The following is a 17,551-nucleotide window of genomic DNA, read 5'->3' as shown; positions in this document are numbered from 1 at the left end:
AGCAATCCCGAGGAGACGAAGGAGTTACAAAAGCAAGTAGATGAACTTTTGGCGAAGGGTCACATTCGTGAAAGTTTAAGTCCTTGTGCAGTGCCGATAATTCTGGTGCCAAAGAAAAATGGTACGTATAGAATGTACATCGATTGTCGACCAATTAACCAAATTACTATTAAGTATAGACATCCTATTCCAAGGCTTGATGATATGTTTGATGAACTTTATGGTGCTTGTATCTTTACAAAAATTGATTTAAAAAGTAGCTACCATCAAATTCGAATGAAAGAGGGGGATGAATGGAAAACAACATTTAAAACTAAGTTTGGTTTAGATGAATGGTTAGTCATGCCTTTCGGTTTGACTAATGCACCTAGTACTTTCATGCACTTGATGAACCATGTTTTGAGACCTTATTTGGGTAAATTTGTGGTAGTATATTTTGATGATATTCTGATTTACTCAACTTCTTTAGATGACCATGTTTTTCATGTTTAATCAGTTTTGGATATTCTGCGAACTGAAAAATTATTTGCCAACCTTGATAAATGCACTTTTTGTTGTGATAAACTAATCTTTTTAGGTTTTATAGTAAGTGCTCAAGGTATTCATGTCGATGAGGACAAAGTAAAGGCAATTAGAGAATGGCCCACTCCTAAATCAATTACTGAGGTGAGATCTTTCCATGGTTTAGCAAGTTTTTATAGACGTTTTGTGAAGGATTTCTCCACTATTGCTGCTCCATTAACTGAGATTATTAAAAAATATGTGGGTTTTAAATGGGGAGAAGTTTAGGAAAAGGCTTTTCATCCATTAACTGAGATTATTAAAAAATCTATGGGTTTTAAATGGGGAGAAGTTCAGGAAAAGGCTTTTCAAACTTTAAAGGATAAGTTATGTTCTGCTCCGGTTCTTAAATTACCTGATTTTTCTAATACTTTTGAACTTGAATGTGATGCTTCAGGTATTGGAATTGGTGCTGTGTTGATGCAAGAAAAATGGCCAATCGCATATTTTAGTGAAAAACTGACAAGGGTGCAATTAAACTACTCAACTTATGATAAGGAGTTGTTGGCATTAGTTCGAGCTCTACAAGTTTGGCAACATTACTTGCTGCCAAATGAGTTCCTTATCCATACAGATCATGAATCCCTAAAATGGTTAAAGGGACAAGGTAAGTTAAGCAAGAGACACGCTCGATGGGTGGAATTCATAGAGACATTTCCATATACAATTAAGTATAAAACAGGTAAAGAAAATGTAGTTTCTGATGCCTTATCTCGTAGATATTCTTTGATAACTACATTAAATGCTAAAGTCTTAGAGTTTGAACATATAAAAGATTTATACTTAAATGATATTGATTTTGCAAATGTTTTTTCTAATTGTGGGAATGGTGCCTTTAACAAGTTTTATCTTGTAGATGGGTTTCTTTTTCGCCTAAACAGGTTATGTGTTCCACAATGTTCTATGAGAGAGTTATTAATTCGTGAAGCACATAGTGGAGGCCTAATGGGACACTTCGGTGTCGCCAAAACACTAGATATTCTACATGAACATTTTTATTGGCCGCACATGAAAAAAGACGTTGAAAAGATCTGTTCTAATTGTATTACTTGTAAACAAGAAAAATCTAAGGTAATGCCTCATGGACTTTATACTCCTTTACCGATCCCTTCTTCGCCATGGGTAGACTTATCCATGGATTTCATTCTTGGTTTACCACGAACAAAAAAGGGTCGAGATAGTATCTTTGTTGTTGTTGATAGGTTTTCAAAGATGGCTCACTTCATTCCTTGTCACAAAACGGACGACGCTACACATGTGGCTGACTTGTTCTTTCGAGAGGTGGTGCGGCTACATGGGATACCTCGCACCATTGTATCGGACAGAGATTTAAAGTTCCTAAGCCACTTTTGGAAAGTATTGTGGGGTAAGCTTGGTACTAAATTATTATATTCTACTACATGTCACCATTCTACTACATGTCACCCCCAAACAGATGGACAAACTGAGGTAGTCAATCGAGTCTTAGGTGCTTTACTACGAATTGTTGTGGGTAAGAACCTTAAAAGTTGGGAAAAATGTTTGCCATTTGTTGAGTTTGCATATAACCGATCTATTCACTCTACAACTGCATATTCCCCATTTGAACTTGTTTAAGGTTTTAATCCACTAACTGTACTTGATCTTGCACCATTGCCTATAGAAAACATTTCTAGTTTAGATGGTGAGAAGAAAGCTGAATTGGTGAAATCCATGCATACGAAAGCAAGACAACGAATCACCAAAACAAATGAAACAACTGCCAACAAAGCTAACAAGGGGGGCAAGCAAATTATCTTTGAGCCAGGTGACTGGGTTTGGGTCCACATAAGAAAAGAGCGATTTCTAACTAAATGCAAAACAAAATTGGACCCACGTGGTGATGGACCTTTTCAAGTACTCAAGCGCATTAATGACAATGCATATCAAATCGACCTTCCCGATGAGTATAATGTTAGTGCCACTTTTAATGTCGCTGACCTTTCTCCTTTTGATATTGCAGATTCGAGGATAAATCCTTTTGTGGAATGGGGGAATGATACGAGTAACTCAGCCCAATTCAAAGGCCATAATAGAGATGAGTTTAGTTTTCCTCAAGGCCCGATTACGAGATCCAAATCCAAACATATAAAGTCAAAACTCAACTTAGTGGTTCAAGACTTTATCACGAAAAAAATTCGAGAAGAAGAGTTGAAGTTTCAAGACAATAAATTCTGGAGTAATGATGAATTAGAAGAGACTAATTATGTTTATGGGCCTAAACTCTCAATCTATGACGACAAGCCCATGTGGAAAATGCTAACAAGCTTAAGCATTTCACTTCAAGAACCCCAATTGATCTTACAAGTTTAGACGTTTCATATTGGGTTTAGGTTTTAGGCTTAATTTTATTATATATGAGCACAATATTTTATTTATTAGCTCTTATTATTTTATTATTATTTTATTCCGAATTTTGATAATTATTAAGTATTTTAAGTTATTTAGAATTTTATTTAACAAGAAAGTTTAGTTTAAAACTACTTCTTGTTTAGATTAAATTAGAGTTCTAGTATACTTAGGAGTTTTATTTAGATTTATTTATCTAGCCTATATATAGGCCTTTGCATTGTACACAAGGAGACAATTGATTATTATTCTATTTTTCTTTTGAGTTAATAAATTCTCTTTGAGTTTTTCTTTTTTCAAGAATTTCTCTTGAGTTTTTTTTAGAAGAGTTTTAACAATCTTTTTAGATTGTGGGGATCATCTTCAAACTTTTTCTTGCCAAGGTTTTTATCTTGGAAGGGAAATTAGAGCCGCTTGAAGGGGGTTGTGGATTCTTCATGTTTCCAAGGCTTCTTAGGACTTCTACATGCCACGTTCTATCTTTCCATTATCTTTCCATTTATCTTCTTTATTCACTTCCTGAATCCTTGATTTATTATTTGTTTTAATTATTTAATCTAACTTGGATTTTATTTCGTTTCAGGTTGTGTCAAAAAAAATCCAAGTTTCTTTTCGAACGTCTAGAGCCCTAAGTCAAATCCGCGAGTTTGACAAACTTTACGATCCGCTTTCGCATTCATCCTTCTCACCCTTTATCAGCATGTCTTAATAGATCAAGAACAAAGAAAATCAAACTTAGATCGGGGGAAGTCCAAAATAGTTAGACGACTCGTTTTATCCAAAATCCATTCGAGGTAAGTCAAATTACAATTACGTGTTAAACTATTAAATTCTGCATATACAAACTTTAATCTATATTGGATGGCCTTGAGAGCCTGATGAATATCTTTCAAGTAAAGTCTGATAATTTTTTAGTATCCTAAAAGCTCTGTATACTTCTAAAGGAATATTGACATCTATCTGAGATATCATGTAAGACCGTGTCAGGGGCACAGGCCTCGATTGAGATTTACGTATAAGACCATGTCTGGGACATCGATATCATATCTGATTTCGTGTAAGACCCTGTCTGGGACAGAGGCATCGATATTGAATTACATGTAAGACCACTTCCGGGACGTCGGCGTTGTACTTGTTTACAAGTATCTGTATCATTTCTGAACCATCTGATGATAGAGTACGAAATATGAGAATGAGCATATGAAACGTATAACTTATACAAGTATGTATGAATCGTACTAAAATTCTGAATATGAAAGACTCTGTCTCTGTGAAATATGTATGGAATTTGGAAATGAAGCATGACATAAATGCAAACAAAGGAGCACAGTTAAGCTTATGAATTATTCTATGAAATGGCTATAAATCTTTATGGTTGAATTGTACTTATATGCTTTAGTAGTTAGACCAATTGTATTTGGCTTACTAAGCCCCTTGTAGCTTACTCTGTGTGATTTCTGTTTGTTTTACAGTTATCGTAGCTACTAAAGGCTCGGGGATAGTCAAGGATTGTCACCACACTATCGAACTCATTTTGGTACTCTTGAAAGTGTAAATATTTTAAAGTATGGCATGTATAGGCTAGAAGGTCTATGTATATAAGTTTTTATGTATATATTATACCATGGAAGTTGGCTAACAATGATGAGTTGTGTATAGTTTTGGTGTATGTTTGTAATGTGCTAAGTTCTAATGTGTTTTGGTCATTCTTAGGCATGGATTTGGTTGGAAATTTTGGTATGAATGTTGTATATTATTGCTTGTAGGTTTGGACCCAAAAAGGGGTGGCAAATTGGCTTTAACCAAGCTACTTGGTGCCACACGGTCAGGGTACACGGGTGTGCCTTGTGGCCGTGTAAGAAAAGTAGTATTCTTCTAAGAATCACACAGTCTCGACACACGGGCGTGTCATATGGCCGTGGGATAAAGTCAGTAGCTAGCTAAGTATCACACGGCCATAGTACACAGGTGTGCTTATTGATCGTGTGAAAAAGTCAGCATAGGACCTATTTTTGGCACGGCTGGTTCACATAGGCGTGTCTAGTGCCCGTGTGTACCACACGGCCTAGTCACATGGGCATGTGACTTTAACAGTTTGAAAGAATTGGTTAAGTTCTGAAAATTCTGAATAAGTTCGGTTTAGTTCTGACCTTTCTTTAAATGTATATTTTAGGTCTCATAGACCATAATTAGAGATGACTGTTTATGAAATGATGTTAAATTGTATCTGTGATTCTAAATTGGTCCAAAATGTTCTGTCTGTCTGGTAATGCCTCGTAACCCTAATCTGATGTTAATTACGGGTTAGGGGTGTTACACTGTAACCCTATCCGATGTTGAATACGGGTGAGCGGTGTTATAGGTTATGCTATTATTGTGCTCTTTACCCCTTTTATATAAGTCTTGCAGGGAGACTTTGATTTATGAAAAAGATTAACTCTCGTTTGAGGATATGAAGGGCCACTTATTGAGCATAGACAAACTTGACAATGAGTTTGGTTCAGATAGCAAGTTAGATAGGCAAGTCACAATTTTGGCGTTTCAATGTTCCTCTCATAATGCAAAAGTTTTGTTTTACAAGTCACATAACCTGGTATAAAATTCACCTATTGTCTTTCATTCCTACATCCTCAAGCCTTCAGATCTCAAATTCAACATTTTCATATTTGACTACTTGACTATGGAGGTTCCCTCATGAGCAGTTTCCAATCATTCTTTGCCATTATGCATTTGGTAATCTTTTTGATTTCTTGTATATCCACTCTATAGAAAATTGCATATAAAGCTTTTAAATTAGCATTTGTCACCTTATCTTCCTTAATGGTCCATGAATTTTTTACTTTATAACTCTACCATTTTCACCAACCATCTTGGGAGCCTCCCATCTAGTTAGGACTACACACCATGCTTTCTCATCAATAGACTTTATATAGCCCTTCATGTGTACTTTTCAATAGGCATAATTGCCAGCTTCAATCATATGGGGTCTTAATGGGGATGAACCTTCTATTTTTAAATACTAGTAACACTCTAGATCTTCACTAGCTACTTTAAGTGGCAGAATCTGATACCAATTGTTAGTAAAAAGGCTATTGCTAAGAACAAAAATTGCACAACCAAATTGGTGCCTGAGATGGTGGGCACTTCTCCATACACAAAATGAAAAAAAAATAGAAACTGTACAAGACATAAAAAGATGGTTACATAGTTAGGTTTCCCTACATCTGCGTAGTCTAGCTCAGTGAGAAATATGCACTCTCTTCAAAAATTACAATGTGAACCTACTCAATCACACACACCGTGATGTTTTCATTGTTCTTACACATTGAAGAAATGATACTCTCACCACTATGACCACCCCTTTTGACCACAACAAGTAAAACCACAATAGAATGTTTTAATAACAAAGAACACTCTTACAAAATATTCTCACACTAACAAATTAAATGTCTGACTCTCCTTACATTTTCCTAGGTAAGTCCCTCAAATATATAACTTAGATTTCAAGAATTGTTTAAAATTTAAAGATCTAATTCAATCCCATTAAAATAATAATACCATAAGAGTAATAAAATATAATAAAAAATGAAGCAAATATGGACTCTTGGCAGCTTATCAGTAGAATCACAATCCAATCCAGGTTCCATAATCCAAAGGATTACTTTGGGAAATTTTGTTCCAAATCAATGACCAATATTTGTATTCCCAAGCAAAATGATCTTCCATATGGGCAAGATATTCACCATGTAATCAACATAGCCCAAACATAAGGTTCAATAAATTGCCAACACCTAATATGGACACTGTTTCTAGAAAGATTTGGCAGGCAAAGGAGTGGGCACTTCCTCTGGAACCAAATTGTCAGTTTCATATTTTTCAACAAGGATAATGAAAAGATTTTGCAAAAGCAAAAGCAAAAGATTCCTTTCTTACAAATTATGAAACCAAACTCAATATAGTTCAAAAGGAGTTAGTTACTACCCTAATAAGTTTTTAAGAAATGGGATTAGTGAGTTAGTTATATTAGCCTACCAGATGCATGGTTAGTTACAACTAGAGTTGCATCTGACCCATATAATTGGTAACAAAGAGAACACAATCAAATTCATTAAGAATAACATTTTGTGAGTGTAGTCACTTTGTATTAAAATTTTTATCAACTTATTATTATGCTTTGAGACAAAAAAAAGGCTTATTTGATGAGAAAGATCATTATAAATGAACGAGAATAAGACCACAACAATCATGTGATTGATTAGGCTTAAATCATAACTTATGAAATAAGTTTATAATGAATTCCTTACTAGATATGATCTTGTAAGCAAAAGTTGTTTAACTGAATTAAATAAAAAAATCATGGTATTTTCTAATCTTTTTGTTTATGCCTGTATTTATTACTTGTTTAATATCTATTACTTGTAACATCCTGAGACTAGGTCTAGAAGTTTTGACCTCGCAAGTGAAGGTTCGCTAGTGTTTTGGTGAATTGATGTCCATTAGAAGGATTAGTAAGGAGTTCGTTAGTGTTTTGGCGAACTTGTCCACACCAAAGGATGCAGTAAAGGGTTCGTCAAGTTCATTGGAAGTTGTGTTCGCCAGTCAGTTTAGCGAGCTGGGGTTTGCTAGTCTGTTTGGTGAACTAGGGGTTCTCTTGTTATGTTGCGAACTATGGGTTTACCAATCAAAGTTGAGTCAAACTAAAATTAGGAAATAAACATATTTTGTATCTAGGATACTTTTCGTACACGTAACCTTCTTTTAAATCGACTAGGGTTCTTAAGTTAAGTAGGGTATTCTAGGATCACAAAAACACTTAGTGCTTATAAATACAACCTTTATTTCATGAAAATTCTCTCATCGATATTTTTTTTGTCAAGCCTCAATCCTGAACCAAGTTCGTAGAAACCAAGGTAAGCCTTTGTCATCTTAGGGTTAGTTGTCCAGAAATCTAAGCTCGCTTGCATGTGTGAATTTTGTAAGCTCGGTCTATTTAAGTAATCTGTATGTTTATGTATATTGCAAACCAGCTGGACCATCTACCAACAAGGATAAAGGCAAAGAAAAACTCGTTTAAATTCTCAACTTTATCGGTGAGTGGTTAAGAATTGCCATAAGTGTGCTAACTATCATGTTTTTCAAAATGAATGCTCAGGGTTCGTAACTTGTGTGTGAACTGTTATATTTTCCAAGAACTTTGTTTTTAAACTAAAGTTTCAAGAGTAAGCTTTTCCTATAAAACTCTATTTTTAAAGCTCTGATACTTTATTTTCAAGATATGATTCCAAGTCATGTTTTAAGCTATGTTTTAAAGATATGTTTTACACGTGCTTCTATGTGAGCCTATGCTTTAAAGCATGTTTTGAAAATATAGTTTTATAAGCTATGTTTTGCGAGCTTGTAACACCTTTTACCCGTATTTGACTTTAGAACAGGGTACAAGGCATTATTGGACTTAAACACAAGTAAACATACAAAGCCATGTCATATTGTCCAAATATAAAACTTTTCATATACATTCATATTGTCCCTAAAACGAACCAACGAGGTCCGAAACATGAATTGGAAGCAGGTCGGGACTAAATCGAGAACTTTATAAAATTTTACAACATTTAGAAAAAAATTCATCTTTTAAGAGCCACATGCCCGTGTGGCTTGGGACACGCCCGTGTGGGCAGGCCGTGTGGTCACACTTGCCTATGTCCCTAGCCCGTGTAACTCTTTGTTTGTCACCGAAGAACAAATTGAAGTCACACGGTCAAGTCACACGCTCGTGTACTAGGCCGTGTGGTCGATTTAATTTTTAAAATTTTTTATAAAATAGGTGCAACTTCACACGCCCAGGGCACACGCCCGTGCCTGAGGCCGTGTCATCCACACGGCTGAGACACATGCCCATGTCTCTACCCGTGTGCTCAATTCTGAGCATTCTGTTTTGCAAAAGTTAAGGTGCAGGGGACACATGGTTGGAACACAAGCCCATGGGGCAAGCCGTGTATCACAAACGGCCTAGACACACGCCCGTGTGTCTACCTGTGTGGACAAAAACAAGGCTATTTACCAAACCATTTTGTCACCCTTTTATGCACACACCTACGCAACAAAACATAGCACCAATCCAATCAATTACATTCAACCAATTCAACAAAAATCAAAACATCCACACCTCATTCACAAGCTACCACTTACCACATACAAATATCACATACTTATCAACTTAAACCATGCAAATTTCCACATCCATGAAAACATCATCATATGCATATATACTTAAACCAATAATAGCCAATTTCAATGGCCATTTACAAAATGAATTATCAACCAATATATGCCAACACAATAGGCAAATTCAATTATGACACGTAACAAAATAACTAAGTCCCTATACATGCCATAACTCAAAATGTCAAATTCAATGATACCCAAAATAATCAGTTGATAGTGTGAGTGGATCTCCGACAGTCTCTGATCCCCGAGCTAGCTTGATGAGTCTATAAGACAATGGAAAGAAAAGGGAAGTAAGTTATATAGCTTAGTAAGTTCCCATGCAAATAATAGGCATCATAAACCAACATTTAACATACAATTTACCTGATGATAATTGGCATAAATATTATTAAGATCTTATAATCATAACTTACTCAATCATAACCTTACCGAGGGTTCATCACATAACGAGCTCATCATATATGAGTTTTTTGTACATACCTGACTCATCTCGAATTAGATTTACACACAATTCGTCTTTGACATACTCATTAAATTACCCGTTGAACCACTTGGAATACTAAAGGATACTCGGGAGTCTCGTACATTCGGTACCATACCAATGGCATATCCCAGATATGGTCTTACATGTAATCTCATATTGATACCAATAGTCCAACTATGGTCTTACACGAAATCTCATATCGATGCCATATCCCAAATATGGTCTTACATGAAGTCTCATACTGATGCCATATCCCAGATATGGTCTTACACATAAACTTAGTAATGTACAATTTGTAACTTCTTCCAAAATCTCGAAGTGAACCTCGGATCTCTATCTGAAATAATAAACATAGGCACCCCGTACAATTTCATAATCTCAGAAATGTACAATTTGACAAACTTATCAAATGAGTAGTCAATACGTACAGGAATACAATGAGCCGATTTCGTTAATCTATAACAACAACCTAGATGACATCTTTCTTTTTCTAAGTCAAAGGCAACCTAGTTACGAATTCCATAGTACTCCTATCCCACTTCCACTCAGATACCATCACTGGCTGAAGTAAACCCGAAGGCACTTAGTGTTCAGCTTTCACTTGTTGACAAATCAAACACTTTGAAACAAACTCTGAAATATCCCGTTTCATACTTAACCACCAATACAATTTCTTCAAATCATTATACATTTTCATACTACCTAGATGCACAGATAAACAACCATTATGTGCTTCATAAAGAATTTTCTAAATAAATTCATGATTTTTCAATACACAAACTCTGCCTTGGAACATCAAACAATCATCAGATCCGATATGAAAATCCGGATCATTACTCGATTCACAAAGAGCTCTTTTGGCTTGCAAATCACCGTCACATTTCTGAGCTTCAAAAATTTGCTGAAGAAATAACAGTCTAGCTCTCAAATCGGCTAGAATCGAACCATTATCAGACAAAGTCAATCGTGTATTCATCACTCTTAAAGAAAACAAAGTCTTTCTACTCAACGCATCGGCGACTACATTTGCCTTACCCGGGTGGTAATAAATTACTAGCTCATAATCTTTCAGTAACTCGAGCCATCTCCATTGCTGCAAGTTCAAATCATTCCGAGTAATCAAGTATTTTAAACTCTTATGATCAGTAAAGATATGACATTTCTCACCGTGCAAATGATAACACCAAATTTTCATAGCAAACACAATGGCGGCAAACTCTAAATCATGCGTCGGATAATTCTTCTCGTGTGGTTTCAATTGCCTCAAGGCATAAGCTATCATTTTTCCCTCTTGTATCAACACACATCCTAAACCATTCTTTTCCCAGTTCAGGTTGTACTAAAATCAGTGCCTCAGTCAATAATGTTTTCAACTTCTCAAAATTTTGCTAATATTTTTCGGTCCATTCAAACTTAACATCTTTTTGCAACAACTTGGTCATAGGAGTAATAATCACCGAAAATCCTTTGACAAAATATCGGTAATATCCGGCTAAGCCCAAGAAGCTTCTAACTTCAGATACATTTTTTGGCGGTTTCCAATCAACAATTGCCAAAATCTTACTTGGATCCACACGAATACCATCACCTGAAACAATGTCCCAAAAACTTGACTTCTCGGAGCAAAAACTCACTTTTACTGAATTTAGCAAACAACTACTTATCTCTCAAAGTCTGTAAAACAGTTCTTAAGTGCTCAGCATGCTTGGACTCGTCTCGAGAATAAATCAGAATGTCATCAATAAACACAACCACAAACTTATCCAAATATGGTTAAAAAATTCTATTCATCAAGTCCATAAAAATAGTAAGTGCATTAGTTAGTCCAAAGGCATAACTAGGAATTCACAGTGCCCATACCTTGTCCTAAAAGTAGTTTTCGGCACATCTACCTCTTTAACTCTCAACTGATAGTAGTCAAATCTCAAATGAATTTTTGAGAATACTGTTGCTCCTCTCAACTAATCAAACAAGTTATCAATTCTCGGCAAAGGATACTTGTTCTTTATAGTCACCTTGCTGAGCTGACGGTAGTCAATACAAAGCCTCATAGATCCGTCTTTCTTCTTTACAAATAACATTGGAGCACCTTAGGAAGAAAAAACAAGTCTCGCAAAACCCTTATCCTTCAACTCTTGCAACTGAGCTTTCAATTCTTTCAATTCCATCAAAGCCATTCTATACGGAGCAATAGATATGGTGAGGTCTCTGGTACTAAATACTAAACTCAACTTCTCTAACCGGTGGTAACCCTGGTAACTCTTCTGAGAACACATCTGAATATTCACAAACTATCGGCACTGGTTCAATTTTCAATTCAGACATCTTTGTATTTAACACATAAGCAAGATAAGCTTTACAACCTTTCCTTACATACCTTTGGGCAGACATCGAAGAAATCACAACAGGCAACTCACCCGACTCATTTGAATCAATCCGAAGAGTTTCACTATTTTCACATTTCAGTACAATAATCTTTCTTTTACAGTCACCATTTTCACATTACAATTCAAGAAATTCCTTACGTTTCTGATCGATGAACCGCTGGCTAATATATTTCTTTCGGAACTCCTCTTGAAAGAATTCTTATGTAACCTTTTTCTCGGTACCACCTATACCGGTGTATTTCACCAGTGATATGCAGAATCTCTCAGAAATGAGATGGCACACTTTAAACATTCATCCGGTGTGCAAGACAGCTCATCAAATACTCTGATGGAGTTTTCGAGCCAAAACTCGGCTCTCTCAGGATCATCATCCACATTAGCTCTAAAATCTTTAGCCCCATGCTTTCGGATCTTAACAACAGGGGCCTTATTTATTCTTACAAATTCCATAACTTGTAGGGCTACGGGAACCGATCGAGGAATATGTGAAGGTGGAGGAGGTTGGGCATTCGGATTTGTTTGAAAAAATTCTGTATACCACTCATTCATCGTATGGAAAAAGGCTTCCCTACCCCCTTTACCCTGACCAATAGTTGGGGGTCTACTATTAGACGGCACTGCCCCTTGAGTGGGAGCCAGCGCATTACTTTCAACGTCATCAGCCTTAGCTCAATTGTGATCCATTTACTATACAAAAACACAATTTAAAATTGTCAGGAGTCATCACACTATCACAGTTCATTTATGGCATGTATAGCTAGACTCTTACACACGCTACGTTAGTCCGAGAATTGACTAAATCGTAGCTCTGATACCACTAAATGTAACACCCTTTACTCGTATTTGAGGCCAGAATAGGGTACGAGGCATTATCGGACTTAAACACAAGCAAACATACAAAGCCGAGACGTAAATTTTCATCTAAATTTAAAACTTTTCATATACATTCATATTGTCCCTAAAACAAACCATCGAGGTCCAAAACATACATTGGAAACGGCTCGACACTAAACCGAGAATTTTAGAAAATTCCACAACACTTATAAAATTTTTCATGTTTTAAGAACCACACGCTCGTGAGGCTTGGGACACACCCGTGTGGGCAGGTCGTGTGGTCACACACGCCCGTGTCCCTAACCCGTGTAACTCTTTGTTTGTCACCCAAGAACAAATTGAAGTCACACAGCCAAGTCACACACCCGTGTGCTAGGCCATGTGGTTAATTTAATTTTCATAATTTTTTATAAAATAGGTGTAGACTTCACACGCCCAGGGCACACGCCCGTTCCTGAGGCCGTGTTATCCACACGGCTAAGACACACTCCTGTGCCTCTGCTCGTATGCTCAATTCTGAGCATTCTATTTTGAAAAACTTAAGGTGCAGGGGACACACAGTTGGAACACACGCCCATAGGGCAAGCCGTGTGTCACACACGGCTTAGATACATGCCCGTGTGTCTACCCGTATGGGCAAAAACAAGGCTATTTACCAAACCATTTTGTCAGCCTTTTATGCACACACCTACACAACAAAACATAACACCAATCCAATCAATTACATTCAACCAATTCATCCAAAATCCAGGCATCGACACCTCATTCACAAGCTACCATTTACCACATACAAATATCACATACTTATCAACTTAAACCACTCAAATTTCCACATCCATGAAAACATCATCATATGCATATATACTTAAACCAATATTAGCCAATTTCAATGGCCATTTACAAAATGAATTATCAACCAATATAGGCCAACACAATAGGCCAATTCAATTATGACACATAACAAAATAACCAAGTCCCTATACATGCCATAACTCAAAATTTCAAATTCAATGGTACCCAAAATAATCATTTGATAGTGTGAGTGGATCTCCGACAGTCTCCGATCCCAAAGCTAGCTTGGTAACTCTATAAGACAATGGAAAGAAAAAGGGAGTAAGCTATATAGCTTAGTAAGTTCCCATGCAAATAATAGGCATCATAAACCAAAATTTAACATACAATTTACATGATGATAATTGGCATGAATATTATTAAGATCTTATAATCATAACTTACTCAATCATAAACTTACCGAGGGTTCATCACGTAATGAGCTCATCACATATGAGTTTTTCGTACATACCTAACTCATCTCGAATTATATTTATACACAGTTTGTCTTTGACATACTCATTAAATTACCCTTGAACCGCTTGGAATACTAAACGATACTTGGGAGTCTCATACATTCGGTACCATAACAATGGCATATCTTAGATATGGTTTTACATGTAATCTTATATCAATACCAATAGCCCAACTACGGTCTTACACGAAATCTCATATCGATGCCATATTCCAAATATGGTCTTACACGAAGTATCATACTGATGCCATATCCCAGATATGGTTTTACACATAAGCTTAGTAACCCTAATGCCATGACATTCGTATCCTATCTATTCCTAAGGTTCAATCGAGATTTCACACTTATCGTAACTTTGTCAAATCATGCTCAATATTCAATCATAATTCATACAATAATAAAGCATTTAAAATATAATTAAAACAATGCATAATTTACATAAGAACTTACCTCGGTACAAAAATAATAGGAAATGGACCTAATCGTCAAATACTTTATTTTTCCGTTGATCTAGGTCCGAACCTCGTTTCTCTTGATCTATAATAGAAAATTAACTCATTTATTAACCACATTACTCAATTTAGTCTAAAACTTACATTATGAAAAATTACATTTTTGCCCTTAAACTTTGACATATTTACTTTTTAGTCCCTAGGCTTGTAAAATGAAATAGATTCAATTTGTTCAATTCCCAAGCCTAGCCAAACCTCTTTTATGCTTATAACAGCTCACATTTTCCGTTTAATCACACTTTTATACACATTTTGAAATCTTTTTTTACAAATGGGCCCTTTTGACATTTTCATAAAAAATCACCTAGCAAAAGTTGTTTATCTAACATTAAACTTGCATAATCTACCATTAGAAATCAAAATACACAAATATCCAACATGATTCAAACCCTATACCTCAATCATCTCTCAAATTAATTGTAGAAATGGATAGATTGGGTGATAACGACTTCAAAAATGTAAAGAGTATTAAAAACGGGGCAAGAACGAACTTACAATTGAGCTTGAAAAGTGGAAAAACCCTAGCTATGTCTCTCTTTCAAGTTTCAGCCTATCATGAAGAAGATGGACTAAATTTTGGCTTGACTTTTTGTTTTTAATTCATTTAATTACCAAAGGACCAAAATGTCATTTTCTCAAAACCCTTAAATTCTCTTACTTCATGTTTATTTTTGTCCAAATTAAAGTAAAATGGTCTAATTACCATCTAAGGACCTTCAATTTAAAATTTCATAACAATTAGACACCTCTAGCATGTAGAACTCAACTTTTGCAGTCTTTATAATTTAGTCCTTTTTGCTAAATTAAGTGCTCAAATGTCAAAATTTTCGAATGAGATTTTCACGAAATCATTCCATAAAACTGTTGACCAGAAAAACATAATAAAAACAAGTTTTACTATGTCAGATTCGTGGTCCCAAAACCACTGTTCCGACTAGGCCCTAAATCGGGTTGTTACAGAGATCTTTATGTGAGCTCTATGTGATAAGAATTCTGTACAAGCTCCTTTGCGAGCCCTGTTGCAAGCCCTTATGTTGGATATACTGGTATAACAAAGGATTTTGAGTACTCACCTATAAAGTTCTGTGATTTGGGCATTATGGAGAGATAAAGGAGTATCGAGCTATGTTCCATTCAAAGGGACATGTTGGCGTACTGGAGAGTGTTTTGCTTATGCTACACTTATGAAACATGTTAATGACTCTTTTAGTCATTCTGAGGCATTATAAGAAGATATCCATATCCAACAAGATAAGATAAATATGTTAAGTCAAGTGCGAGAACATATTTTATGTTCCTCAGTCATTCCGATAAGACAAGTATGTGAGCATGTTTCATGCTGTATAAGATCCATTTTCAAACAAGAACGAGTTAAGTTTTAAAGTATGATTTTCAACAAGTACAACAGAAATTATTTTTACAAACTTATGTTTTCTAGCAAGCACATTCTGCGAACTAGGTCTCGCACCTTTATCGCGAACCCAACACGTGATATTATTTTACAAACTAAGTCTTCTTTCTATTTTAAACTCTGTATTTTAAGCATACTATGATGATTTATGATTATTCACCGAGTTTGCAATGAACTCGCCCACTCCTCTCTTACTTCGTAGATAAGTAGGTCGTAAATGGCAATGGCGAGGCTCATCCTTGAATAGATACCAGCGAACTTGGAAATAGGAGATGGGGTTTTATTTATGTGGTTTTAGAGTCATCATATTTTGCTTCTGTTATTGAAACAATTCCCTTAAATGTTTAAGTTTATTGCAATCCATTAAGTAAAACCTTTGTTACTAAATTCTTCTCAGCATGAATAAAGTTTCATGTTTCTTTATTTCTCCTTGCATGCGTACCATGTTGTATTCTTTCAATTTTGTCAAAGTATGTACTAATATCATATTCTTTCAATTTTGCCAAATTCTTCTCAGCATGAATAAACTTATCACTATCATTGACCACACTAATGTATTATTAACGATGGTTAGTTTGGAAATGGGGAAATATTGGATTTTATAATTTTGTTCATAATTTTAATGTTTTTAATAATTTTCTAGTTTTTCTGCTATTTTTTATATTTTTATAATATTCCATAATTCTTAAAATTATAATTTATTTGTCTAAATAAATTAAATGTTTTAGTTATTTGTGTAAATAATTTTCTTTGAATGGGTTCTGGATTGTTTCAATAGGTTAAAGAATCTCAGGATTTAGCCTTTTTTGTTTCAAAAATACTCCAATTTTCTTTCTTGTATATTTTTCCAAAACTTTCTAAAAATCAACATATTTCTGAAATTGCCAAAATCCATTTCTTTCATTTCCATTTTCTCTTTTATAATAATTTTAACTAGCAAAATCTTAGGAAAAAAAATAGTGAAACCCACTGAACAAAACCATTAAAGCTCCGTTCAAATACATTGGTTTCCATTACTGCCGGATGAAATTGAAAATCCAATAAATTTAAGGTATTTGGACGGTTTATGAAATGTAAGTTTAAAAATTATGGTTACCTAAAATTAAATTAAATTTTATTTTTATTTAATATATAATTAATTTTTTATGATATAAAATAAATATTTTATATTAAAAATAGTTAAAATAATTTAAAATTCCTGAAAATTATTGTTTTGTAAAAATATTTATGAAAAATATCTTGAAATTTTGTACCATAAAACAAAGCTCATTTATCAAAATAAGTCTAAAATCAAAATAAAAAGATTAATATGAAAAAATTGAGAATCGAAGTTCAAAAAATCTAAAAAATCCGACCAAACTAAGCCAGTACCACCCTTAGTTTTGATGTATGGGGAGAGATCCACTTACACAATGTAAAAATTATGGTTTCATACACTTCTATAACTATTTATATGATTAATGT

Source organism: Gossypium arboreum, chromosome 10 (assembly GCF_025698485.1).
Source record: "Gossypium arboreum isolate Shixiya-1 chromosome 10, ASM2569848v2, whole genome shotgun sequence".
In the NCBI taxonomy this organism is placed as follows: domain Eukaryota; kingdom Viridiplantae; phylum Streptophyta; class Magnoliopsida; order Malvales; family Malvaceae; genus Gossypium; species Gossypium arboreum.
Note: the sequence above shows the minus strand (reverse complement) of the source record.